The following is a 22,551-nucleotide window of genomic DNA, read 5'->3' on the forward strand; positions in this document are numbered from 1 at the left end:
TGGATTGACAACAACGTGCTTTAATTCCAGTGGCGGCTGGTGGATTTTGAAACGGTGAGGCACCTCTTGTATGTGTTTAACATGTGGGGATGTTTCAATTTAGTACAACAGTTTTACATCACTATATTCGGATGCATTCATTAAAACTATTAATAAATGCCTCTAAGTGATATAAACGGATGTACGAGAGTTAAACACTCCTGCATGTTAAAAGCATACAAGGGACTAAAGCACTTTTAAATATGTCACTTGAGGATGCACGCATCCTGCACTCGCAACTTTAAAAGTGCTCTCTTGTATGCTTTCAACATGCAAGAGAGTTTCACTTTAGTACATCAGTTTATATTAATCTATTGAGAGCCATTTAGTAACAGTTTTAATAAATGCCTCTAAATATAGTGATATAAAACGATGTTCTAAAGTAAAACGCCCGCATGATAAAAGCACACAAAGGGAGCACTTAAAATACATGAGTTCCGGATGTGTGCTCTGCTGTGCCTGCCTGCGGTTTGTTTTTATTGTTTAAAAGGCAGTAAAAACGAAGCATAGGCTAGCAGGCATGATCGACGGCCTTCATCTCCCCGGCCCTTCTTAGCTGCAAATCCTGCTCTTGAACACACACTGCAGCCTGCAACAGGGTGTGCTGCTGCTGTTTCAGTCCAGGATGGTGGGCTTGAGGGTGGCAAGTGTGCCCTCTCGACCCTCGATGGCTCGAGATCACAGAGCCTTATGACTGTGACATTGAGTCACTAGTCTGCAATCCTTCACAGGCTGCAAGCAACACCCTTTCCCAACATGTTACAGGCGACGAGTTGGCAAAGGGTGTTGCTTGCAGCCTGTGAAAGTGATTGACATGCAGTCCCAGGAGTTCAGGGCTTGTGCCCTCGACGCCCTGGGCTGCTTGTAAATATGAAGCTGCTGGTGTTATGAATGGGAGGTCTCTTCAGACCCGAACATTGAAGGCTTGGGCTGGTGCTAGGTTAGCTCTTAGCCTGATTACGGAATTTTTAAAGGGAAATACTGAGGGAAACATGCTCACTAGAGCATGTGTCCCACTAGAAAGTAAATGGTTGCCTTACTCATCACAAGTGTGAAAGGTGCCAAGCACTTAAACACTTAATTTTACTACATAAAGTAAACTTATGTGGATGGTAATTGTTATTTACAATTACCATCCACATAACTTGAAAAACGACATGGGTGGCACCTTGAAGCCCAATATTGGCAGCCACTGCAGGGGAGTGGGGATTGCTTTCTGGGGCACTTTGGTATTATAGAAGAGTTTGCAGATGCCTGTGGACCCCTTCCGTAATACAGATAGCGCCAACACACATGTAGCACAAGCCTAATCTCAAGGGGCATTCTCTCATTTGTATAGGGGCGTGGCCCCATGCAAATGAGGAGGCACTTTACCTCTAAACGCATGCCATATTATATAAGTTGGAGCAGAGGAAAAGGAGCTGTCAGGGGGCACACTGAGCCTTAGACAGAGGTCACCCATTAGAAAAGGTAAAAGGGCTATCTATCTATCTATCTATCTATCTATCTATCTATCTATCTATCTATCTATCTATCTATCTATCTATCTATCTATCTATCTATCTATCTATCTATCTATCTATCTATCTATCTATCTATCTATCTATCTATCTATCTATCTTTCTTTCTTTTCAGGATTGCTACCCAATGGTTGAGGATCTCCAAGGCCTGAAGTGATAAAAAAGATGAAAGAGCATATCTTACTTATAACTGAAATGATAAAACAAAACAAAGCAAAAAAACAATGGTAGAGAAAGAATATTTCGTGGAATACTTTAGTGACCCAAATTATTAGAGATGCATACCACTGGAAAAAAAAGGCATGAAAGCCCAGTTTGCATAATTAGGTGCCTATTGTTGTTGTTGTTGTAAAGCTTTTATTCGGCATTTTGCCATAAAGCCAGCATAAAAATACATTTAACATAATTCATAAAAACAAGGTTACATCTATTTAGAAAAATACAGTGCAAATGGATGTACAGTCCCCATACAAGAGGCAATTATTTACAATTCACATTAGGTTGTTTGCAATTCATAAGAGGAGCATTTACATTTTACATTCATGGGAATTTACAGACCTCATATTAAAAACAGTTGTAAAAATTTTTTTTTTTAAATAATTAAAAGCCAGAGTTAAGAAAGACTTAGTGTCTATGTTTTAAAACCATACTTTTTTCTTATCAAGCAGATACTGAGAAGGAATCGACTGACTCCAAAAAGTATCAGGCTAATAGTCGAGGATCTAAGTAATCTTTCCGCCTCTTTATATGAACGTATGCCCAAATTTTTACAAAGGGGTTTGATCCATTTTGTACGTTGAACTTTATACAATGGACAAAAAAAAAGGATGTGTGCCTCATCTTCCCTTTGCTTCAGGTCACACAGTTTGCAAAATGTATCATTTCTGTTAGGATTAGAATTTCCCCACCGGGAAGTGTTGGCGTTTATTTGAAGAACCCCGTACCTGAATTGAAGATACAAGGTTTTGCCTATTAGGATCTCTGGATTTGTAACCCCTGCTTGATCAGTGACGGCTCTTAGAGCAGAAACAGATCTACAAGGAAGTCATACTTTCCCCAACATTTCCAAACCATCTTTTGTAGGTTGCCCCATGTCCTGCATGGAGTCCTGAACCGCAGGGAAAGTGATTGCCAATAGCAACTTCTTCTGAAGGGACTGAATATTAATGTGAGGATTAAATCATATAACAACTTCAGGATCTGGCAAAGTTGGTGGAGAAGATGCTGATGGGTAATGACTGCAAGTGCAACTTGCTAAACATGAATATCTAGTGCGCCATAAATTTCAGAAGGGAAAGCGGTCAAGATGTCAAAGAAAAAAAAGAGTTTCCTTTGGGGTTGGAAATTGAGTCAGGGACAATCCCATAGTCGTTGACCCCCCTTCCTTTTTTTTTTTTTTACCACAGGAGATATTGGGGCCAAAACGGTGCCCTTTGGTACTGTACCACTACTAAAGAAAGCAGAGACAGTCAGAGGAAGGAAGAACAGAATTCCTGCCAATCATATTCTTTAGATTTGATTTGAAAAACATGTTAAACTTTATAGAGAAGGAATTCGTTCATTGCCTGGGAACAGGACCCTTATCCCCCAAAGATGAGGTCGGGCCCTGAACTATTATTTCGTTTATAAGTAATAACCAGTACTGGTAATAACCATTATGCTGAACAAAAGACAGCATCCTCCTCTAGTGTCCATATTCAAAATCTAAGCATGTGGATTGCCTGAGACTATATTGCAAAGGCATTTTACACAGACTTGAAAGACCAATGTCCTCCCAAAAACAGAAAACTACCTTGCAGGCTTAAAAGGAGATTTGCCTTTAGCTACCTCATGTCCTTGCTAAGTGACCTTTCAGTTAGTGTGTGTGTGTGGGGGGGTTTGGGGGGGAGAATGCATTTTCACCATTGACTTTTATTGAACCAGAACTAATTTTAGGTATTTTTGCTTAAAAAATCAGGAGTCTTCTGACTGAATTGGGTGTCTTGGCATGTTTGGGTCTAGGGTCGTGACTTGAATCCTCACCCTCCTGCAAATAGAAGTCTGGCTCCATGAACGCCGCAGTAAGAGCTGCATGCTTCTTTCTCAACATGACTGAGTTTAACACACATCAGACAGTCTGTTCTCATGAATAACACCTTGATAACCGCCTGATGTAAAATAGCAGCTTAACTAAAGTGTGCAGGCAAAGTAATGCCACCGCTTTAAAAAAGAAAAAAAAGAAAGCTTCCCGCAACGAGACAGAAATAGCATTTGAGTTTTAGTGTCTCTGAATTTTCTGGGTGACTTGGCATTTTGTTCAGCATTTAGGTTTTTGAAAACAATACATTAAAAGAGGACAGGTACACACACTGAAACAGATGGATGTTATTTAGCTGCGCTTGAAAGAAGACGGCATGTCCTTTGGAAAGACTGTTTAATATGCTTTGGGCAAACATTTGGTAATGTACTCATTATTTCTAGCATATAATTACTATTGACAAGTTGCTTTTCTCACCTCTACATTTTATTATGATGTAGCCAGATGTCAAAAAATTAAAGCACATCATTAAAATCTAAACTTATTTTCTGCTACGTTGGAGTGATTCGTAGAAGAAAAACAAATTTTAACATAACAGCCCTAAGCAAGTTATCATTACTCCTTACTGGTGGGTAGTCGTGGAGTGGTACGGTAGCACTCCATTGGTCGTGACGTGGAGAGGAAGTGATGTGAGGAGTTGACGAGCTGATGAGCTATATGGTGGGCTCCAAGCTGACGAGCTACACACTCCAAGCCACAAAACGAGAGCTACAGTTGCAAGCTACAAAAATGTGGGACGCGAGCCACAAGCGACGCGTAGAGGTGGCGGGAGCGGAGCAGTGTGGCATAAGCGATGTAAGCAGGAGAAGGAATGAGAGGATAAGGGGATTCTTGGGCATTGGACTCAGTTGAGCACCAAGATTCTGGCTTTTTAAAAAGTATTTGACGCTGAACCAGCGCACCGGTAGCAGCAGCAAGGGAAAGAAAGGGAGAAATAAGGTTCCTGCTATCTACCACCCTCATAAGGCAATGAGCTAAGTAGATCAGCCAAATAGTCCACCTGCCCCCTGCCGGCCAACCCACTAGCCCACCAGTTCACCAGCCCGCTGAGCTACAACACCACCAAAGCTATCGCCTGTCAATGCTTGACTGTCCATCAGTTCATCAGCTAACGCAGCGATACGGTCCGACAATGGCCAACGACGTGACCTGTTAGTAAGCAGCTGCAGGCATTAGGCTAGCAAGGTAAGTGTGTCGGGTGCTGGTGAGGAGGCCAAGCTAGCAGTGAAGCTTGTGGCCCGACTTGCACCACCGTACCTCATTATCAGTTGCTTTAAAGAACATCTGCTTTCAGAACACCATCAGTTCCCAGTTTCTTGCTAATCATTTCCTTGCTTGTTGATAGACTTATAAGCGTGCTAAAACAGCCACAGCTCTGCCCTTGTCACCTTACCTCTAACAGCCTAAGAACGACCAAACTGGTCTAAAATAAGTCCAATGGTGTAAAGAAAAAGGGAGTGACCCCACTAACCAAGAGACAGGGTACCAAAGGTAATCAATATAAATGAAATTCTCTTGAACTCACAAAGAACATTATTAAGAATTATCATTCACCCGTCTACTCACTTGCTTATCTATTAATATAGATAACTATTAATATGTCATATGACATATTATAATATAATAACGTTCTTGGAAGGGTGGACAACTTTGCATCGCAAAAAGGTATGTGAGATGCCACTGCATTTTAGGTATATTGAAGATCATGCCAGGGTGGGGTAGAGGTGTGGACAACTACAGCTCTGCAAATAAATATTTAAATGAATATTTAGAGAAATCCATTCCCATATGTTTCTTATAGGGGATACCATTGATATGATGGGGGATAAGGCCAGAACAAGGACTGAGGTGTATGACGCAGTAGCCTCTTAGCAAGACCTGATGACCAATCAGTCGTCTTATGGAAAAGCATAACTAGCGGTAGTTGGCTTATGATACAAAATAAACTGATCAGGGCAGTAGAGACTGGACTATAGGCCAGTACCACTCATTGTATATATATATATTTTTTTCTTGTAGGATATTCTTTCTTGTAGGATTGGTATACCGCATGGTGTTTTAAAGATTTTTAATATTGAAGCGACTTCACATCATGATAGAAGTGGGACCTGACGTTTTACATTTCTTGAAAGGTGGGTGTTACACTTAATTGTGTTCATAACATTAACACCACAAGTGTGGTAGGACTGTATTATCAGACTATATTCCTCAAATTTTTAGGATGACTTGCTAAGCCTAAAATAGCATTCAGGATATTGAGTTACCCTCTACAACAATTTATGGATTGATTTTAAAGGGAAATTCAGGATAGTAACATTACCCCTATCCATATATATGGAATAAGTACCCATAAGAACTTAAACATTAAAGTGGATTTAGGTATGCACTTATGACTAATGTTTGAACTATTTGGTAGTTTTTTTGTTTGATGGATGTATTAATTGGTTGAGACCCTAAGAAACAATTGTAATATCACATTGAGAATATGTTTCCTAAATAGGATAAGACATAGAATAATAGGTTTTAAGGTTATCTCTTACTTCGATTTTAATTAAATTGAATTGCAATGTTATGTATTTTTATTGATGTATCAGTATTGTGTTGTGATTTTATAACTTTTTGTTTATACATTAGGCACACGTGAAGTTGTATCACTTATAGGAGAGACAATTACTATTTTTGTCCCTGATAAATATCAACTCCTCCGGAGAACGACAATATTAACATATGTTTCTGGAATGTACACAGGCTTGGTAAAATGCACCTGGATAAAGACATAGAGGACTACTTATGCACATTTAATATCATATTATTACAGTAAAAGTTAAGTCTACAATCAAAGCCAGTAATTGGGTACACAGAACGGGACATCGCATCCCCGAAGTGAGGATTCAATGCTGTGGTCGCCCAAGTGCAGGGGTATCTCAATCTATATTTCCCCAACATACAAAGGCCCCTTGTTTATTCAACCTCTATCTGTCTGGCATAAATTTACATTTTGCACAAGTTGAGCGTTTTACATCAAGACTGGCAACAGACAAAATAGGTCATCTGAAATATGCCGACCATATAGTGATTCTAAGTCAGTCTCCTGCCTACAGAGGTTGATCAATGCACTGGTTGGGAATATTGAGCAGCAAGGCCTGGAGTTGAACCTAAAAACAAAAAGGTGAAAAATTCACCTAATTGTTTTGTGAAGGGCAGCCATATAAAGGTTGTAAAATCCTATAAATACCTTGGAATAACGATAGAAGGTCATCTGACTTTCAAACAGCACTTTGACACGATGGTAGCCAAAAAAATGCACTTTATCATTTGCATTCAATTAGCTGCAAAAGAAGCTCAGCCGTCCATCACATCAACATCTACTTGCAGTAAGCGAAACACAGCTCCTACCGACAGTTTCATATGGCCTGGAAATTACCCAGGAAAAAGAGGCTGATTTATTCAACCAGTTCCAAAGAAATGTTCACAAATCTTCCACCTGCCGAGGTCGGTTTCACAAGCTCAAGTAAGTTTGGAATTTGGCCTAACAAAGCAAGAGCTGCAAAGAATTAATGCATTTGTAAAGTTATGCTGGACTCTTTGCACTTCTTGAAAATGTTCTCTGAAAAAATGTGCTGGCAGGAAACTGAGTGGCATACTTACAAGGAAATGGCAGCGCGCGGCAAATTTTGCGGCGCTTCTCTCTGCCATTTCGAAAATGCAGGGATGTGCTATATTTACAACAAGACAGTGCACCCCTGTGTTTATGATAAAAGCAATGATGTAATCAGCTAGGAGATTCTTAAAGATACAGCAAACATAACAGTTTACCTTAGTGCTGGTGCTGAAAATAGCTGCCTCGCGCCAACACAGGCACCCTCCCACCATAATGCAAGGGTGCCTGCGTTGCAAGGAATGATTGTTTATGTGCAGGAAGGTCTAACTTCCTGCACTTAAACAATCAATAATGGCGATTTGTTACTCTCTGTTGTTACCTTCTGCAGCACACATAGAAGTAGCGAATTGTCATTATTTAATAATTGTTTATGTGCAGGCAGGGACACCTTCCAACACATAAACAATCATTAATGGCATTTTGCTCTTTCTATGTGTGCTGCTAAATGCAACCCACAGAGAAAAAGCAGAAAACAAGGAGAAATAAAAGTATTTCTCCTCGTTGCACTAACACTTGCTATTGCATGGTGTTAGTTTGTGGCACTGATTCTGATCTACAGATCCTTGTAAAGCAATAGGTTTTGTGGCTGAACGTCCACAGTAACACCCATTGCACCCCTCTTTCCCACAGATACCTGCATGAAACCGTACCATATTTGCAAAACAGCATTAAGCCACAAAAAGTGGCTAAATGCCACTTTGTTAATATGGTGCAGGGCACTGCGCCACGAGAACGTCAGTAAAAGTGACATTCCGGTGGTGCAGTCCCCTTGTAAATATGCCCCTGAGCAGCAAAATGCGATGCAGTGCTCGCTTCGAAATTCGTTTTATTATTTAAATTGTTTACTTACCTGTAATTATCCATATGCCGGTTTTTAGCCCTCTCCACCCTGCCCCTCCCCCTCCCCACCTCCCTGCCCCACCGCAACTCCCTCCACGGCCCGCGGCTGCCCCTGAGTCACTGCCCTAGGTCAAAAGAAAGCCCGTGCCCTCCCCACGAAACGGCATCCTTTTTTCAACTAAGTTTCACCTCGGCCAAAGCTCTGTCAGAGCTGCAAGATGAGAATGCATTAGCTGTCAAACACCACGCATGGGCAGTGTAGAGAGCCACTCGGGCTCTCCACTACAATGTATCTTTTCCCCCACGCACGCACGCACAACCCCGGGGCGGGCTCGCGCCGGGGTATAAATAAACATGCGGAAGACCGCTCGGGGTCTTTCCGGCTAACCCTCTACCAGAGTCATTGTCCCTTATTTGCCGGCACCTCCGTGCCACGTGGTAGGCCTCACCGGCCACTTTACACTGGCGACGAAGGCGGTCGTTTGCCACGCGTGCCTGCCGCCTCCTGCACGCTCCTCGGCGGGTGGTCTGCAGCGGTGCCCACCCGCTCCTGTGCGCTGTGCCCCCGTGGCCCGAGACCCGCCCACGCGTCACCCGTGAGGGCGCGCCTTCAGCTGGCGGGACTCGCGGTGCTGAGGAACGGCTTCTGCTTCCTGCGGGTGAGTGTTCCCTCTGCCCCGCCTGCGCGCTCACCGCGCTCCCCTCGTCTCGCCGGCCGGCGAGAAGGAAGTGCACCTGCGGAACCACGTGACTGCGGCCCGGAGCAGGCCCGCCTCTCTCCAGACGGCTCTCGAAGACGCCTCTGCTGCGTGTGCACGCGGGGCTCCGCGCTGTGCCCTGCTCTCGTTCCTCTGGCCCGCGCTGCACGCGCAGTTCCATCAATCACTGGCAAAGGCAATCCAGGCCCCGCTCTACCCGAAAAGAAAAAAAAGAAACAAAAGAAAGACTGTAAAACACAATACACAAAAGACAATAGAGGGAAGGAGAAGATTAAGGATAAGAGGCAGTACACTGCAAGAAAGGAGGAAACACAGGGGACACACACAGCAGCAAGGGGCAGCAGCAGATGACAAACCCCTGGCGCCCTGCCTTAAGCACAGTCACGACCCCGGAAAGCACCAGATCCCCTCACACAGAGCCCCACCATGAGTCTAGACGCAGGGGCGGCACAAGACGGAGTTGCTCAGCCACCGCCACCTGCAATCCTCCCACAGGCCCATGCCCAGGCAGGAAACCAAGCCCCAACTGGACCCACTACACCTGCACAGCCTGCCCATCTGCATGCCGGCGCAGCGCCCATCCCGCCGTTCAGCGAAACGTCAGACCCAGCAACGGCCGCGCTCCGATGGAGAGCGTGGGTCGGACGCCTCAATCTATACTTCAAGGGAACCAGAGAAACCGATGGGACGGTAAAGAGATCACTGCTCATCCTCTATGGGGGACAAGAAATCTACGACCTGTTCGAATCGCTCCCCAATACCGGACCCGAGGATGACTACGATGCCGCGGTTGCGGCCCTCAACGCCCATTTCGACCCACAGCTGAACAATGACTTCGAAAAGTTCAAGTTCAAGCGTGCCTGGCAAACTGAGTCCGAATCTGTCGACATGTACTATGCTCGACTCCGTCGACTTGCGAGCACGTGCCCGTTCACCGACCCCAGGGAAGAAATCAGGGATCAAATTATCGTCGGATGCAAGTCGAAGCTGCTAAGAAAATTAATCCTCAGGCAACCAGGAATATCACTCGATGAGATACTCATCCTGGCCAGATCACATGAACTGTCCGATGCCAGAGCTGAAGAGATGGAGGTGGCGTTGCGCACCCCTGTCATTACTCCGACGACGGCGCGAACCCCGACCATCAAGGAAGAGCGGGTAGATGCAATTCACAGACGATTCCCGCCGGTGAGGCAGAAACAAGGCCCTCCACGGAGCAACCGCTGCGGATACTGCGGAGAAGATCATCCGGCCGCCGCCACGTGCAGCGCCAGAGGCAAGACATGCCTCAAATGCGGGCGCCTCAACCATTTTGCCGCCGTCTGCCGAGGAGGCAAATTCAAATCAGCAGGCCCACGTGCCCGTGTGGTGACGCAGCGGATCCAACAGTTATCACTCGATCAGGAGCGACCCCCGCCTGATACCGAGGCACAGGACCGACGGCCCAGGTACGAGGACGATGAAGATGACGAGGTATACGTCATCTCCTATGTTAGCCGAGCATCTACGAAACGAAGGCCACCACCCATGTGCTCCATCACCGTTGACGGGACGAACGTCAACGCGCTGATAGATACCGGAGCGTCCGTCAACGTCATGGACTCGGATCAATATGACAAAATGTCCCCGAAACCGACACTGGCACCGTCTATGGCAAGAATATACACTTATGGAAGTACGGAACCGCTACCTCTTCGAGGAGTAATCCAAACCACCGTAGTCAACGGGGAATACTCTACGGAGACCAAGTTCCACATCACAGAAGGCAAGAAAGGCACCCTCCTGAGTTGCCACACCGCGGAAGATCTCGGCCTGGTATTCTTTGCCAACCAGGTGCACCAGGCACATGCGGATTTCATGCTAAAAGACTTCCCCGAGCTGTTCAAAGGCCTCGGCAAACTCAAGGGACGAAGGTTCAAACTCCACATAGACACTACAGTCAGGCCCGTTGCACTCAGGCATAGGCGGGTACCTTTCAATCTCCGGCCACAAGTAGAAGAGGAGCTACGGAAGCTCGAAGAGCTGGGGGTGATCGAAAAAGTGTCGGGACCGACACCCTGGGTCTCTCCGTTGGTCGTCGCCCCCAAGCCGAAGCAGCCAGGAGCCATTCGCTTATGCGTGGATATGAGACTCCCGAATACCGCCGTCAAGCGCAAAAGGCATATCACCCCCACCATGGATGATATCATAGCCGACCTCAACGGGGCGAAGTGGTTTTCGAAACTGGACCTCAACTCAGGTTACCACCAGCTAGAGTTGGAGCCAGCTAGCCGATACATCACCACCTTTTCGACACACGTAGGGCTGCGTCGCTACACCCGGCTCAGCTTCGGAGTATCATCGGCAGCCGAAGTCTTTCAAAACGCCATTCGTGAGGTGCTGTCAGGACTGACGGGCGTAATCAACCTGAGTGACGATATCTTAGTGTATTCTTCAACCCTCGAAGAGCATCACACCAATCTGAGGGCGACCCTACAGAGGCTTGCTGACAGCGGACTGACCTTACACCGAGCCAAATGTGCTTTCTACCAAGAATCAGTGGACTTCTTCGGATATACGTTCACCAGGGAAGGCCTCAAAGTGGACCCAAAGAAAGCGGAGGCGATCAAAGCGGCCAGCACGCCTCGAAACCCAACTGAAGTGCGCAGTTTCTTGGGCATGGCCATGTACTGCGGCCGGTTCATTCCGAACCTGGCTGCCATTGCGGAACCCCTCCGGGCTCTCACCCGAGCTGATCAGAAATGGGACTGGACCGTGGCCGCAAACAAAGCATTCCAGAACGTCAAGGCTGGTCTTCTGGACAACACCACTATGGCCTACTTCCAGCCAAGGAGAAAAACCGAACTGATTGTGGACGCCAGTCCTGTAGGACTAGGAGCCGTTCTCCTGCAAGAGCATGGCCCGGAAGAATGGAGACCAGTCGCCTATGCCAGCAAAGCACTGACCGACACAGAGACTAGATACGCACAGATAGAGAGGGAGGCCCTGGCCATCAAATGGGCCTGCCAGCATTTTCATCTCTACCTCTGTGGACAGGAATTCACAGTGGTCACAGACCACAAGCCTCTCCTACCCCTCTTCGCTGGGACCTCGAGATTGGCTCCCCCACGGATTGAACGGTGGGCCGTTCAGCTACAGGGCTACCGGTTCAAAGTCGTGTTCCGGCCGGGGGCTCACAACCCCGCTGACTACCTGTCGCGGCACCCGGACGTCACCTCACAATCGCCGCCTACCGAGGATGGAGAGGAGCTGGAAGAGATCGTGCACATGGTCACGCAGGCCGCGTGTCCTGACAACATGACTCTCAAGGAGATTGGAGACGCCACGGCTGAAGATGAGACCCTCACGAAAGTCCGTCAAGCCCTCGAGGAGAATCAATGGGCCCGCTTCCTCGATGGCGCCGCTAGCCTCCGTCCGGAAGTCAGCCATGCTAGACAGCAGCTATGGCACATACGCAGTGAACTCAGTGTGGGAGAGGAGGGAGTGATCCTGCGAGGACACCTCCTCGTCATGCCTGAAAGCCTCCAACAACGAGCGTTAAGCCTGGCACACGTGGGACACCAAGGCATGGCTAAGACGAAGGCGCGCCTACGGAGCAAGGTGTGGTTTCCAGCGATGGACAGCCAAGTGGAGGCAATGATACGGTCCTGCCACGCATGCACGATCACCGGGGGCGAACCCATTCCAGCACCGGTGATCACAGAAGATGCACCTCGGGCTCCCTGGACCCAACTCAGTATTGACTTTGGCAGCTTCCCGGACGGAAGGCACATGCTGGTGCTGGTAGATTCCTTCTCGAAATTCCCCATCGTGGAAATCATCGCATCCACAGCTTTCCCACACGTTAAGAAGGTATTAAACCGCGTATTCGCCACGATGGGACTTCCCGAGGAAATCAAGTCCGACAACGGACCCCCCTTTCAAGGGAGAGAGTTCCAGTCATACCTGGAATCCCTCCGAATCAAGCATAGAAAGATCACCCCGCTGTGGCCTCAAGCCAACGGAGAAGTGGAGAGGCTGATGCGGACAATAAACAGAGCCCTTCGGATAGCGGTGGACAATGGGGAAGATCTGGAGATAGCCCTGGATCAGTTTCTAGGAGCCTATCGGCAAACACCGCACTCGACGACAAAGTGCGCCCCGGCTCACGTACTGTTCAAGCGGGCCCCCAGAGATGGCATACCCACGGTGAGTGAATGGGTGCCGACAGAGAGAGATGCCGATGCCACCCAGGCAAGGAGACAGGCCACCAACGCCAAAGCAAGCCTACATCACCGCGCCAAAGAATCGGACATCAAGGAAGGGGATGCAGTGGTCGTCAAGGATCGCTATCCAGGATGGAAGTTTCGGACACCATTTGAACCCGAAGTGTGGAGAGTAGACAAGATTCAAGGGACAATGGTCACAGCTAAGAGAAACGGACAGACTGTGACACGAAACATATCTTGCTTCAGGAAGGCAACCGAAGCAGTCGCTGAGCGCCAGCGAGCAGTAGAGACGGAAGCGGAAGAGCTGGTGCTGGAAGACGCAAATTGTCCCAGGTCCCCGAGTTCTCTGCCAGGACCGGCACGTGGAGAGAGTCAACCGAGGCCAATGTCACCCGGCCTCGGCGCCGAGCTGAGTCAGCCAAGGGCATCAGAAGCGGGCGTTGATCCGAGGGCAACCCCGGCCGGGGTTGTCGAACCATCAGGGATCCGGAGTCGTCGCTACAGCCTGAGGCCCAATCCGATGCCCAGCCAACGGCTGAGGGACTTTGCGTGGACATCTCCTTGAACTGTGGTTCGAGTGTCTGGGAGCAGAAAGAACTAAAACAAAGGAGGGATGTAGAGAGCCACTCGGGCTCTCCACTACAATGTATCTTTTCCCCCACGCACGCACGCACAACCCCGGGGCGGGCTCGCGCCGGGGTATAAATAAACATGCGGAAGACCGCTCGGGGTCTTTCCGGCTAACCCTCTACCAGAGTCATTGTCCCTTATTTGCCGGCACCTCCGTGCCACGTGGTAGGCCTCACCTGCCACTTTACAGGCAGTTATCTCTCCAGATCAACAGTTATAGCCCCAAGCCGACTTAGCAACTCATTTTTCACCCATGCTAAAGCATCAGTTTATGCAGTTTTGCTTTGGGCAGTTAGAAACAAAAGACCTCATTCCCTCCCGGAGGAGTTGGCTGACAATTTTAAGCTGCAGCCTAAGAGGGTACAAACACGAGTCATTAACTCACATTGTATGCGCATGTCCAGCACTTTTAGTACACAGAAGGAAGCTACTTAGTTCTGTTTTTTTACAACAGCAAGTGCACACCTGCAGGCAAGCTGTATTCTGCTGGTTCAGTGGAGACTCCATCACACGGGCGTGCCAGGGGACCAAATATCCGTGCCTGGCGCAAAATGAGCTCGGCGAACCACTGTAATAAGGGCCACAAGAAAATACCACCTTAATAAATAAAAGCTAAAGACTGATAAGAGATCGTCAAAGCACTCCTGCACTTTAATTAACTTTATCAGGAACCTAGTTATGCAGGATTTATTGCTTTAAAAAATATGACATTCGCCTGGGCAATTTTAATTTTTACATTTGACTCATACATTGATATGTACAATGCATTTGCACTTTGGCTTTTCACACAATCTGATAGCTGCAGGCTTTTAATCTAAGAAACGTCAAATCAAAAACTATTTTTAAATCATGCACTTGTAATGTTTTTTTTAAAAATTGAAATTATTTTAATTAATCAATCAATAAAGTATTTACTTTACTCATTACTTATGCCTATAAGCAGCGGGTTCTACAATTTTGGGCAATATTTAGGATTTGGTGGGCAGGAAGAACTTCCGTAGAATGGCAGCTCTCCCACTCCATCAAAACAGTATTTCTAAAGCATCATCCAGAGGTGGGAGAACCACCAGGTTTCCATCACCCCACATTCCCAAGACAAAACTTCTACACCACTTCTTTTAACAGAACCCAAGACTACCAATTTTCAGATCAAATGGAAGTGAATCTAACAGTTCTCCTGGTATGGTAGTGAGAGGAGGTGTACATTGTACAACAAACCTGCAAGATGATATGGAATTCCATCCGATCTATACCATTTCGTATTCCAGTATTCCATACTGATCTAGCACATGATCAGTTTTCTTGGTGGTGAACAAAGAGCAAGGTTAACTGCAGGGAAATCCCTTTTATCATTTCATTGTATGTCCGTGACAGAGACTTTTAAATTGGTAGTGTTATAGATACCAATGGTAAACTATAGAAAGGTTGAACATTTCAGAAAAATGTCAATGGAGGTAATTCAGAGTGGTGGGAATGGGCTGCCATCAGAAATTAGTGGTTGCCCAGTTCTGTCACACTCACTGTTGAGTCTCCGTATTTTGAGGTGCGGATCCACTTGTTTTTCAGTGACAAAGCAGCAGTTTGATCTGTTTTTTTCATTATTTAAGAAAGACAAGGCTATACATCGCAATATGTAATAAACAGAGAACTTTAGATAAACCCTCTCCCACCCCCACCCACCCCACTTTGCTCCACTTGGACAAGTAGTAATGGTACAAAAATAAAACAGTAATGACATGAGTACATCAGTATGGTCGATACAGGGTCGCGAGTACATATACGTCAATGTAAAAGTGTAACATGAATGGAAGCCATTCCATAACCTGCACCTCCATCTCACCTTTCAGCCTCATACCTCTAGCTCACTGGGTTAGGTCATCTGGGGGCTCCAGTAGTTTGGCCAGCATTGCTCCCATGTTAGCATGTTGTCTGCCTGTTTGGTGTCTATGAGTGTGTTGCATATGAATTTCCTCTGCCACTGCCATTTCGCCATATCTCTTATTCAAACACCTTCAGGGCTACAGGACACAACCACCTGATAACTATCCTCCCCTTAGCATGGGGATGGTCCACCTCATAACTGTAGTGAGGAACTCCAAAATAGTCTGCTAGTGGTTATCTAAATCCAGCACACCGGGGACAAGAGGGGGAACGAGCCGGGTAAATGGCATACCGCATAATCGGAGTGAGGTACACTAGTTTGTGGACATTCCCTTCATCCACTCATGAACACCCTCCCATTCTTTGGCAGAAAGAAGGGCCCTCAGAATCCCATCGCACCTGTTTTGCACCGGCAAGGCACTCCTGGTAAAATCCTACTGTAGGGCTCTTAAGACATGCATGATCAGTTTCTGACCCCCTGCCATGTTCAGCCAAGTCCCCAGAGTCTGAGATTGCTGGGGGGCATTAGTAAAAGAGGGCCATATCCAGTGAGCCGTCGCTGATATTTTAGCGAATTGTAAAAACGTACCCTTCCCTAAGTTAAATGAGTCTATGCCATCAGTTAATGTGATAAATCTAGCATTTGGGTATAGATCAGATAGGATGCTGCACACTCCCTTTCCCCATTGATCTACCGACATCGACCGGGTAATGAGCCGAATGGACGTAGAGACTAGCCACACATATCATCAGAATAAGGGACCCTGCATGGACCTGTGTACCACCCTCTCCCAGGCCATGCACACCAGCATAAACATAAACGGCATGGACTCCGGCACTCCCACCGCCAACTTCAACAGCACCAGCAGCAGAACCCCCTTGTGCATCAATCTTCACTCCCAGTTCTCTTCCTTATCGAACCAATGTAACACATGTTGCAGCTGTGCCCCATGGTAATAAAACTCTAGGCATGGCCATTCAAGCCCCTCTCTCCATCAAGGGCGTTTAAGAGTCGCAATTGTGACCATCTTCCTCTCCCGAGCCCATAATAGTTGCGCCACCAATTTATGCAGTTCCGCAAAATGCTTATGTGGGACCGCAAACAGAGCCCCCTGGAAAACATACAAGCAATGAATCAGAATGAACATTTTACCAGCAGCAGATTGCCCATCCTGGATAATCGAAGCCTGTTCCATACCTTTACAATGCACCTCAGCCCTTCGAGGACCCTGCCCATGTTTAAGGCCTCAAATGCTGGTCCCTCATGAGCAAGCCAGAGCTCCAGATAACGGACACCTCTCACCTCCCAAGAAATGTCCATAAACGGCAAGTCCTGCACGTGTTTCCCCTCCAAGGACCCCAACAGGAACAGTTTTGATTTGCAATGGTGATATACAGACCAGACACATCGTTAAATTCAGACAGCGCGGCCAGCATAATAGGGGCGAGTATGTCAACTACTGTAGATATACTAAGGCATAATCAGCATACAAAAAGACCACATAAAGACCCAATTGTTATGCTCCACCCACAGTACAGATCATAACTGACATACCAAGGGTTCCATTGTGAGCATGAACAGTAGGGGTGACAAGGGGCAGCCCTGTCGAGTTCCCCTGTGCAGAGAGAAACACAGTGATACTGCTCCGCCCATGCGCACCCGAGCAAACAGCTGCACCCATTTGATGTACCATTCCCCTATGCCCACCGTACTCGAAATCGGCCACACAAAACCCCACAACAGTGAGTTAAAAGCCTGCTCAATATCTAGCTATGCTAGAACATAGTGCTCACCAGCAAATAATAGAGCATGCTTAACCAGGGACAGCCTCCACAAGTTGCAGATAGTGGTTCTCCGGGGAATGAAGCTGCACTGGGCCTCGATCACTAACTGCGTCAGGTGCTCTGACAATCTAGAAGCCAGGATTTTATTCAGGACTTTGACATCCACATTTAGAATTGAAAGGGGGCGATAGGAGGTCACCTCTTTATCGTCTTTATCTGTTTTTGGTAGCATAACAATGAGCGCTTCCCTCATAGATTCAGGCAGCATACCTTTCCCCTAGACCACATTATAGACTTCTAACAGGTGTTCCACTAGGGCGCCAGCTCTACGCTGATATAATTCGGTTGGCAGGCCATATACACCCGTGGCTTTATCTGTCTTTAGTGCTTGAATCACCACACCATTGCCTATCTAGTTAAGGGTGTGTCCAACCTATTGCGGGCTGCATCCGAAAGGGAGACCAATGGCAATGTGGCAAGCTAGGCCTCGTCCGTCTCTGGCTGGGAGGTAGCCAGCGCAGCATACACCTTTTGGAAGTGCGCTGCATAAACATATGTTACATCCTGATGACTGAATACCACAGGCCCATTCTGAACTACCACAAAAGGTGGGCTGCATGTCTCGCTGCGGAGAAGTGTGGGGGGTATCCTGTAATCCTTATCCACTTCCACAAAGAGATGCTGCCTATAGTTAGTCCTGGTAAACTTGTCTAAGTGGTCCCACGTTTCCATCAACTCTCGCCTACACTCCTTCCGCTCTGCAAGCTGCTGTGGTTGCGTAACCACCTTCTCCTCCAGGACCCCAAGCCCCTTCTCCAAAACGTCTAGTGACCTAGGGAGTTGGTCACAAATGGGTCCCCCTGGCACCACTCAAATCAGCACACCCATGGAATAGCTAGAATAGGACCTTGTGTATTTTTGACCTCACCATCTTCGTCTAAGTTGTCGAATATAATCCCTCCAAGTGTGAGTTTCCTGCTGAAGCACTACTGAAATGCAACAATCCCTCAGATAGAAGTACACTCTGTGATGCTTTGTGGTTTGGCTCAGTCCACGCACATTCCAGGTTATCAGCTTCCATGCAGTGACCTCAACAACAAGTTGTGCACTCTCGTCCCACCATGCACAACTCACGCAAAGCACCTACGTGGCCCCACTCAAGCTTCATAGCACTGAGCCTAACCGAACATCATACAGCAGGCTCAATCTCACAACAGTTTCAATTTCCCAAAACAATAACTCGCATGAAGCCCTCCCCACCCACAGGCAGTGAGGTCAAACAAGTCTGGCCTGATAACATCCAGGCCAGCAGAAATCACACCTGCCCCAAGTCCCTCTGAGAGGCAAAAATCTCAATGTCTTTAACTGTAACAAGCTAAAGGCCAACAATCCAACTCGGGCGGAAAGTCCAAAGGCGCTCAAACCACTCCTATGGGACCGTAATCCTCCATGGATCCCTCGCTGGCTTAAATTGAAGGGGTCAATGTAGCCAGCAAGGAAGATATGGATTCTATGTTTCATTAAGCTGTTCCTCCACCCCCCACATTAATAGTGAAACAGAATGTTAGAGATGGAATCCCAGGGTGTCCATTCTATTACACATCTAGGAGCTGCAAGGGGGAAAAACCATATGTCAAGTCATAGCAAAAAAGCAGAAACAAGGAGCAGTACATTTAGAATAATACATCGTACAAACTATCCCATGTCAGTACTCTCATTAAGGTATGGAACGTTTCGCAGATGTCAGGCACACAATTAGAGTCCTTCAATGTCCCATCAGGGCAAACCAGTATCCTTCCAGTGTGGTAGACATCAGAGTGGGGCCCAGAGTCTGCAGGGTGTCCACGGGTTTGTGTTGATCGACTGCTGTCACCACTACCATCAAGCTTGCGATTCACAGGGTGCTTCCACTTAACCTCACCCAGTGTATTCACCCCGTTGTTGGCCTCCTCTGGGTAGGGAAAGAAAAACATCTTTGCCTCAAATTGCACACTCATATAATTTGCCATATCAATAATGGCTAAAGTCATAGAACAGATCATGCCTGGGTGTGGCATAGGCAAGTTCAAAAAGAAAACAATCAAGACAGTTCCAATTTGATGTCAGTGAAGAGGCCTGCATCACTGGTCCTTCCATTCCTTTGGGGTAACTCGACCAACAGGTGAAAAATTCCATGTAATTCCAGTCTGTGTTAATACATAACTCCATATGGAGATACCGAACACAAATCCAGAGGCCAGGACAGCATTGCCATATTTATCACGGAAATCGGGTCCAGTTTTATGATGGCTCTGTCTTGCCGCAATCCTTTGAATGCCAAGAGCAGACAGCCAAAGAGCACTTCTAGCCAGAGGAAACATGACTGCACAGAGTTGCACACTCAGTTTCACAGGAAACAAGAGGCTTTAGCAAAGTTTGTGCTGTCTCAGATGCCTTTTTGTGGGCATGAAGCCCTGCAGAGTCCCTGCACTTTACGTGTAAAGTTTGAAAAGATCATAATGTACCTACCTTCAGATTTTGCCACCACCTGGATTCTGACATGTTGTAGGAGGGCATCACTGTCTCTAAAGTTAAACAGCCAGGCTATGACGGCTCATATTAGCACTTCAGGCCAGGACACAGGCACCAGCGCCCAGTGTGCATTCTTTACAGTTAAGAATTTAGCGATTCTCTGTGGTTTCAGTGTGGTCATGATCCATTCCTTCAGGAAAACCTCCACTGACTGTCTCTTGGCACACTCAGGGAACCAACAAAACAAAGGATGTTCCTCCTGCAATGCCATTCTGCATCTTAAAGTCTGTCTTCCATACGTGCGGCGATTGAGTGTTGTTTTTTTTAGAGTCCCCACATCCTGCTGGAGTTAGGCAACATGCGCTTCAGTTGTGGATATACTTTCAGAGATATTGTGAAAATCTGCTTGGGGTAGGGATACCTCCACAGCCACTGTGTCAATTTTAAGAACCATGCCTCATCATGGGGGCCCGACTCCACAGAAGGGACCTGCCGGTTCTCCCACAGCGTCCTCCAAAGGCAACGGGAAGGTGTAGTTATCAGTTTTATTGGCTTGAACTGTCTTGGCTGATTTGTCCTTCCCCATCATGTGCTTGCAACAGTGATACAGCAATTGAGCCCCTCATGGGCCTGGTCGCACAGCCCCAACAGGGGGCCCCACCAGTGAATTACTGTGCACTGTTGGGTGATCAGCGTGCACTAGTTGCCCAACGAGGCCTGGTAACTCTGTGCGAGCAAAGGAGTCTGCTGGGGATCCCTGAGGATCTGTCCAGCCAAGTACCTACATCAAGCAACGGCAACTGAGTCTGCATTGCATACCGGGGGTGGGGGTGGTGTTCTCTTTGTAATGTGGGGGGACCATGAACCCCCCCTATAGACAGAAGCAGGTGCAGATTTCCTAGGTTCTGTGCCTCCCCCTCTGTGGCTGAAATATTTAAAAGGTTTCCCCCAGTCTCCAGCCTGTGTCCTGCAACAACGATTCAGAAAAGGGGGTGGTGATGAACAGAGTGTCTGAATTAGGCAGACCACTCTTACCCAGTCCAAAGATCAGGGCTTGATCCATCACCGTTATTTATCTCACTGCACCATCCCAGCTCAGAACCTGGCTATATGCAAATCAGTCTGTCCCTGGCCCAGTGCATCATGGGAACAGGGCAGACTAAACTACCAAGCCAATTCTTCACCAGAAAGGAGACAAGCTACCGGGGACCGGTTTCTGGCATTTCAGCCTTCTTCGGCCCGGCTTGCTTGAATCCTGATGGTGCAGTGAGAAAGGGACTCATGTCTGAGTATACCCTGCCACACCTATAGTGGCCAAAAATGATTCAGAAAAGGGGGTGGTGATGAACAGAGTGTCTGAATTAAGCAGACCACTCTTACCCAGTCCAAAGATCAGGGCTTGATCCATCACCGTTATTTATCTCACTGCACCATCCCAGCTCAGAACCTGGCTACATGCAAATCAGTCTGTCCCTGGCCCAGTGCATCATGGGAACAGGGCAGACTAAACTACCAAGCCAATTCTTCACCAGAAAGGAGACAAGCTACCGGGGACCGGTTTCTGGCATTTCAGCCTTCTTCGGCCCGGCTTGCTTGAATCCTGATGGTGCAGTGAGAAAGGGACTCATGTCTGAGTATACCCTGCCACACCTATAGTGGCCAAAAACGATTCAGAAAAGGGGGTGGTGATGAACAGAGTGTCTGAATTAAGCAGACCACTCTTACCCAGTCCAAATATCAGGGCTTGATCCATCACCGTTATTTATCTCACTGCACCATCCCAGCTCAGAACCTGGCTATATGCAAATCAGTCTGTCCCTGGCCCAGTGCATCATGGGAACAGGGCAGACTAAACTACCAAGCCAATTCTTCACCAGAAAGGAGACAAGCTACCGGGGACCGGTTTCTGGCATTTCAGCCTTCTTCGGCCCGGCTTGCTTGAATCCTGATGGTGCAGTGAGAAAGGGACTCATGTCTGAGTATACCCTGCCACACCTATAGTGGCAAAAAACGATTCAGAAAAGGGGGTGGTGATGAACAGTGTCTGAATTAAGCAGACCACTCTTACCCAGTCCAAAGATCAGGGCTTGATCCATCACCGTTATTTATCTCACTGCACCATCCCAGCTCAGAACCTGGCTATATGCAAATCAGTCTGTCCCTGGCCCAGTGCATCATGGGAACAGGGCAGACTAAACTACCAAGCCAATTCTTCACCAGAAAGGAGACAAGCTACCGGGGACCGGTTTCTGGCATTTCAGCCTTCTTCGGCCCGGCTTGCTTGAATCCTGATGGTGCAGTGAGAAAGGGACTCATGTCTGAGTATACCCTGCCACACCTATAGTGGCCAAAAACGATTCAGAAAAGGGGGTGGTGATGAACAGAGTGTCTGAATTAAGCAGACCACTCTTACCCAGTCCAAAGATCAGGGCTTGATCCATCACCGTTATTTATCTCACTGCACCATCCCAGCTCAGAACCTGGCTATTTGCAAATCAGTCTGTCCCTGGCCCAGTGCATCATGGGAACAGGGCAGACTAAACTACCAAGCCAATTCTTCACCAGAAAGGAGACAAGCTACCGGGGACCGGTTTCTGGCATTTCAGCCTTCTTCGGCCCGGCTTGCTTGAATCCTGATGGTGCAGTGAGAAAGGGACTCATGTCTGAGTATACCCTGCCA

General features: G+C 47.4%; 1 protein-coding gene and 1 pseudogene across 1 annotated transcript in view; both read right to left on the reverse strand.

The window, feature by feature from the left end:
* LOC147728368 (bifunctional heparan sulfate N-deacetylase/N-sulfotransferase 3) overlaps positions 1–22,551 on the reverse strand; it is a 554,824-nt gene that overhangs the window by 416,077 nt on the left and 116,196 nt on the right. The window lies entirely within an intron of this gene.
* LOC147728369 (cytochrome c oxidase subunit 7B, mitochondrial pseudogene) lies at positions 19,364–19,726 on the reverse strand (annotated as a pseudogene).

The sequence above is a fragment of the Lissotriton vulgaris genome, chromosome 3_1, assembly GCF_964263255.1.
Source record: "Lissotriton vulgaris chromosome 3_1, aLisVul1.2, whole genome shotgun sequence".
Lineage (NCBI taxonomy): Eukaryota > Metazoa > Chordata > Amphibia > Caudata > Salamandridae > Lissotriton > Lissotriton vulgaris.